Below are 6,079 nucleotides of genomic sequence, written 5' to 3'. Positions count from 1 at the left end.
AATGTCTCTCTTGGTTGGTTACCACGTACAGCTGGCAACTCTTGCAGTTCCATTATAATGTCATTGACAATTTGTGAAACGTTACCGTACCGATTTTCTAACGCTCGGAAAACATCCGCTGCATCACGACAATAATGCAGTCTCAGTTCGTCTTTCACTGCTTTATCCAGACTATCTAGCAAGTGAAATAGCATTAGCTTGAGTGAGCCCGATGGCTCTGCCATAGCTTGTAACTCAAGCCAATTCTCTTTCCAGCGGAAATATGTTCTCCTATCTCCACTGAATCTTGGGAGGCTCAGGGGCGCTAGAGCTAGTCGTGGCACCACCGCAGCATGCGCAGCATGCGTCACGTCCCTCTTTGCTGCAGCCTCACCGCCGCTGTCATCTAGCGCGCGTAAACGAGCTCTTTGACCTGCATTCATCTCCTCCAGCGTCGGTATCGGTGGACGACCCGTAGACACACATGCCCCGCTGTCCACTGTGTTACTGGTCTGGAGAATCCTCTCACCTGACCCCTCTCCGATGACAGGTGTTTTGCTTGGGCTGGTAGTAGAGGTTCTGTCCTCGTCGTCCTCTGTGTTACATACACGGCGACGTAATTTTCTGATGACCTCTTTTACTTCACGGTCTTTGTCTTTGTAGCACCCTCGCAGCACATTACCTTCGCTCTTGGGGACAAAGGGGGCCCACTTTTCCACTAGCCCCTCAATTTCTGTTATAGCAAAGTCCAAAGCCCCACACACCTCTTCATATTGATGAGACGTTACGTCGCTATTTGCAAAGTCTTTGGCTTTATCAAATTCTCCTGTTAGTCTGACTTTTGCATTTTCAAAATGGTCAGAAACATTGTCCTTCCATACCAAATCTTGCAGTTTCTGCATAGCGTCTCTGTATTTTGTGCGACAGCTCGCCCATTTGGTATTAACATCACCCACCTCTTTGGTATCTAATTCTTCTCCATCTTCTAAAGCTGCTGTGTAATCCTCCGTAATTCCCCATAAAGTGTCATAAGCAGACTTAAGTGCTCTCTGTTCACTTATTAGCTCATCACCAGTGAATAAATCAATGCTATCAATTATCTTGTTGAGTCTCTTTGTGAACTCTCGTTGCGCACTTGTGCGGTTTCTCTTCAAGTCCTCTATTGTTGGGGCCATGATGAAAAGTTTGTGATGCCTTCAATATGGGGAAAATGGCCGCTTCACTGGAGGCCGGTTTACGTTTAGCTTAGCATAAGGGGTCGCTCTTCAATAGCAGGTATGCACACAGTTCTTTGTTAGCTTTAGCTTGTGATGGTGAAACTTATGAGCACACAGTTCAGGCACAGACACAGACAACTTGTGAAGAGGTTAATTATGACCATGCACGTCTTGTGGTGGGGCTTTGTTGATGGTGGTGTGGCTTTGTTGATGGTGGTGTGGCTTTGTTGATGGAGCTTTGACGATGGGTTGCTTGCTTCAAGCTGTGGAGCTGGTCGCTTTTCCGAAGTCGGCCCTCCACGATGACCCGGCGTCGACCTGGCCTTGCTTCACCCTGGTCAGCACACGATCCACGGGTCTGACCACGACGCACGGGTCGGTCTTTTATAACTATTGTGGCTACACCGGGCCACTACTGTTATATTACTGTGCGGAATTTAATAAACTAAATCCAAATAGCCTATCATATCCCCCCGCATAGGGTACTTTGCTGTTCTGGATACACGGTGAAATCACTCAACCACTACTAATATTGCAATAATCAATAAACAACAAATTATCTTTTTGTCATTTATTTCACTACTCACACTCATACACATACATACACACACTAACTATACTTTGCACAGTCCTAAAGTTCCACTAAGACCGACCCGTGTTCCTCACAGGCTGTTTAGCCTTTAGCTGGCAAGCTAGGTGGTAGTAGTAGCAATACTGGTAGCAGTAGGTAATATACTGTATAAGAAGAAAAGAAAAAGAATAGACATGTTAAAACGATGTACACAAGATCAACTGTGAATCTTCTACAATTTGAGCGTATCAATGGCTTATTTACGCCAATGATGAAAGTTTTATCTAACAATAACGACTACTCACACAACGGACCATCCAGACACGGCAAAATGCTTTCACGGACTGAAAACCACAGACCCGCACATGCGCAGAGATCACCTAACGTTGCAACGCAGAGAAAACCCAATAACTTCCGGGTTATTTCCGGTAGTCCCCCGTAGTGTTATTATAGCAGACAAAACCGCCTATCCGTACCAAATTAACATACTTTTGAGTCCAGCAGTCGGCCCTAATGTTATCGACTATGACGAGCATAATTTACTTTAGCAGCAGCGTTGAAGGTGCGCCCATTTATCAACCGCAAACCGCAATTTTAACTACTGTAAACACAGTTTAGGCTAACGCTAGCGGCTAATTGCTAGCCGTCTGAACCGGAAGTCCTGAACGACTAGACAACGGTCAAATCTATTACTTTAAACACAGATCTGATTACACAGTTGACCTATGCTCACGTTATTAACACCAGAAATACTTAAGAAATTATACAAAATATACATCACTTTGTAATATATATATGAAATAAACGGTAAACAAATAAAATACCGACGTAGTTTTAACAAAGTGTGCCGGCTCTCTCCAACCACTAGATGGCACTTCAGTCTCACCTATGGTCTAATCTGGCATGTAAATCTACATTTGCACTGAGAAAACAGCAAAACCTGACAATCACTGATGATGTCACAATTGCTCGATTGACATCACTAATGACATCACAATTGCACGCGTGACATCACTGAGGACATCACAATCGGGACTGACACACCAGCTACGCACGCACGATTCCTAGGGTGGATACTCTGGACTGACAGAGCCACCTAGTCGCCATCGTGCGAGTGACATTACTGATGACATCACAATCGTGACTGACAGGACCCCCAACCACAGTTTTAATTAAGAAGATGTTTCAAAATGTGTTGGAATTACAATGTTATTGTGTTAGTTCCAGTAAAGTGCAACCTGCCTATTTAATGTCTTCTCAGCAGCAGCAACGACAACCTCAGATGATGTTGATGCCTTGGCCAGCAGAATTGAGTTGCTGGTGGCGAGTATCAAGACACGGAATCAGCGTCTTTATAAAGATACCGACGGCAGCAAAGGTCGTGCCAGGTTCCGCAGCAAGATCAGGGAGGAGAAGAGGATCCTGACTGCTGTTGTGGAGAAATACAACAGCATGGTTCCAAGCACAGAAACTCTGTGCATGGAAACCATGCTGTCTGGCGAGACAGCCTGGCCATGGCAGCTAACACACAGTGGTATGTATTAGTCTGTTGACTACTTCCAACAAACCTGACACATAATACCTAACCCAAACTGCCTCAACTGTCTGCCTATAACCCCACAGGAGGGGGCTCAAATTAATTTTAGTGCAAGGGCCACACGCGACCCAATTTGGTCTGAATTGGGCCAGACAGAGAAAATTGTTGAAAAATAACCAATACAAGACCTCCACATTTTCTCCTTTCTGTTAGTGTAAAGAAGTACAGGTACATATAGAAAACATCCATCCATTTACTGATGAACAGCCTGAGATGTCGTAAGAAATACTCACCACTCCCCCATATGGCCCCTTCCTTGCCCTGCCTCCTGCCCTCCCACCACCCATATACCCCTTGCCACTCCATCTAACCACCCCTTGAATCCCAACTCTCTACCAACTTCCTATCACGAAGCCCCCTCCCCCACACACCACCCATATCCCCCTAGCCCAGTGGTTTTTAACCTTAGGGTCGTGACCCTAAGTGGGGTCGCCTGGAATATATATATACTGTATATATATATTACACCACACACAATCCAAACAGTGTAGCATTATGTGACATTACTAATGTCACATAATGTCACTATATACTGCAAAGGCTTCCATCAAAGGACCATAGCCTCAATCAACATTGTGAATGACTTTTTTTAGATGGAAATCTTTGAGATTATAATTTTAAATCAGGATTCTGAGAATAAAGTCAGAATTCTGCGATTAAAGTCTGAATTTTGAGGGAAAAAGTCATAAAAAAATCACACCCCTGATGATCTCTCTTCCTATCACCTTATCCACTCCAACTTTACCTGTGCTGTCTCAAAAGAAAAACTATTCTTCATCTCTGAAATAGGGTTGTCAAAAGTATCGATAGTATCGATAAAAGTCAATACTACAAATTTGAAACGGATACAATACTCATTTGCAACAGGTATCGATAGTATCGATAAGTGTCAATACTACAAATTAGAAACGGATACAATACTCATTTGCAACTGTATCAATATCAGCAGTGCTTTCTCTTAATGAAAAATCAAACATACCACTGATTTGTCCCTCCCTGTCATTGGTCGTCTTTACTAAGAAGGTGGATGACATCAACTCTTCCATCCATCCTCCAGATACCATTAACAGCACTCCAGTCTCCAACCCTGCTTCTCTGTCCCCTGTCCCCAGATTTACTTCCTTCTCTCCCCTTTCTCCTGGTGAAGTGCTTAAACACATCAGCTCTAACTGACCACTTGCTGTCCCCTCGATCCTATCCCTTCCTCTCTCCCCCAAACCATCTCCCCTGACCTATCTCCCTTCCTCACTACCCTCATTAACTCCTCTCTGTCCTCGGGTCTTGTTCCGGCTACTCTAAAGAATGCTAGAGTCAAGCCTCTGCTTAAGAAACCCTCCCTTGACCCTACTGCTATTCAGAACTACAGACCTGTCTCTCTTCTCTCATTCCTTTCCAAAACCCTCGAACGAGCAGCTTCCGATCAACTTTATCCCATAACGACCTCCTTGACCCTCTGCAGTCTGGTTTCAAGGCTTCTCACTCTACTGAGACAGCTCTCCTTGCAGTCACAGAGGCCCTTCACACTGCTAAGGCCTCATCCCTCTCCTCTGTCCTTGTCCTCCTTGACCTGTCCGCTGCTTTTGACACAGTCAATCACCAAATCCTTCTCTCCATACTGTCTGACCTAGGCATCTCAGGATCTGCACACTCCTGGTTTGCTTCATATCTCTCTAACCGCTCATACCGGGTCTTATGGAGAGGATCTCTGTCCAGATCCTGCCCTCTTCCCACCGGTGTCCCCCAGGGCTCTGTCCTGGGCCCCTTGCTTTTCCTTCTCTATCAGATTCCTCGGTCATGTAATCTCATCTCATGGCTTTTCCTATCACTGCTACGCTGATGACACTCAGCTTTACCTTTCCTTCCCCCCCTCAGACACCCAAATCGAAGCTTGCATCTCTGCATGCCTCAAAGACATTGGTGACTGGATGTCTGCCCACCACCTTAAGCTCAATCTTGGTCAATTCTGTCATGTCACTCCCCTCTTCCGTGACCTTTACTGGCTTCCCATCTCGGCACGCATTAAATTCAAAACACTGGTTCTGGCCTACAGGGCAGTACACCAGACAGCCCCCCTGTACTTACAATCTATGGTCAGGCTCCAAATCTCTCACCGTTCCCTCCGCTCCTCCACCAATGCAGGACACCTCGCCCCTCCTCCGCTACGGGGGCTCAAAAGTTGCTCATCCCGTTCGCGACTCTTCTCGTCCCTGGCACCACAATGGTGGAATGAGCTTCCACCTTCGGTCAGGACGGCCGAATCACTGCCGATCTTTCGGAAAAGACTAAAGACACACCTTTTCAGGCTCCATTTGGGCCCTACTTGAAACTAACTTCTTTCTCTGTCTCTTAAAAAAACTACCGGTAAACTAAACTTTACCACTATTCCTTCAGAAGTTGTAGTTGTCATAGACTGTGTTGCATAGTTGATTGCTCTATTGCTGACAAAAATGTGTTATTGTAAGTCGCTTTGGATAAAAGCGTCTGCCAAATGACGTAATGTAATGTCACTGATGTTATTATCGATGGTGTACCGGAACTTGAATGTCTTGGGTCCCAAGATTTTTGTGATGTCAAAGTAGGGTCACAAGCCAAAAAATGTTGAGAACCCCTGCCCTAGCCACTAACCCTACCCACCCCTCAAAACCCAACTCTCTAGCACCTTCCTAACCCTATCGACCCTACACACACCACCCGTATCTCCCTAGCCACTATTCC

The sequence above is a fragment of the Poromitra crassiceps genome, assembly GCF_964638095.1.
Source record: "Poromitra crassiceps genome assembly, chromosome: 8".
Taxonomy (NCBI): Eukaryota; Metazoa; Chordata; class Actinopteri; order Beryciformes; family Melamphaidae; genus Poromitra; species Poromitra crassiceps.
The sequence above is the reverse complement of the archived record's forward strand: the minus strand, read 5'-3'. Positions refer to the sequence as shown.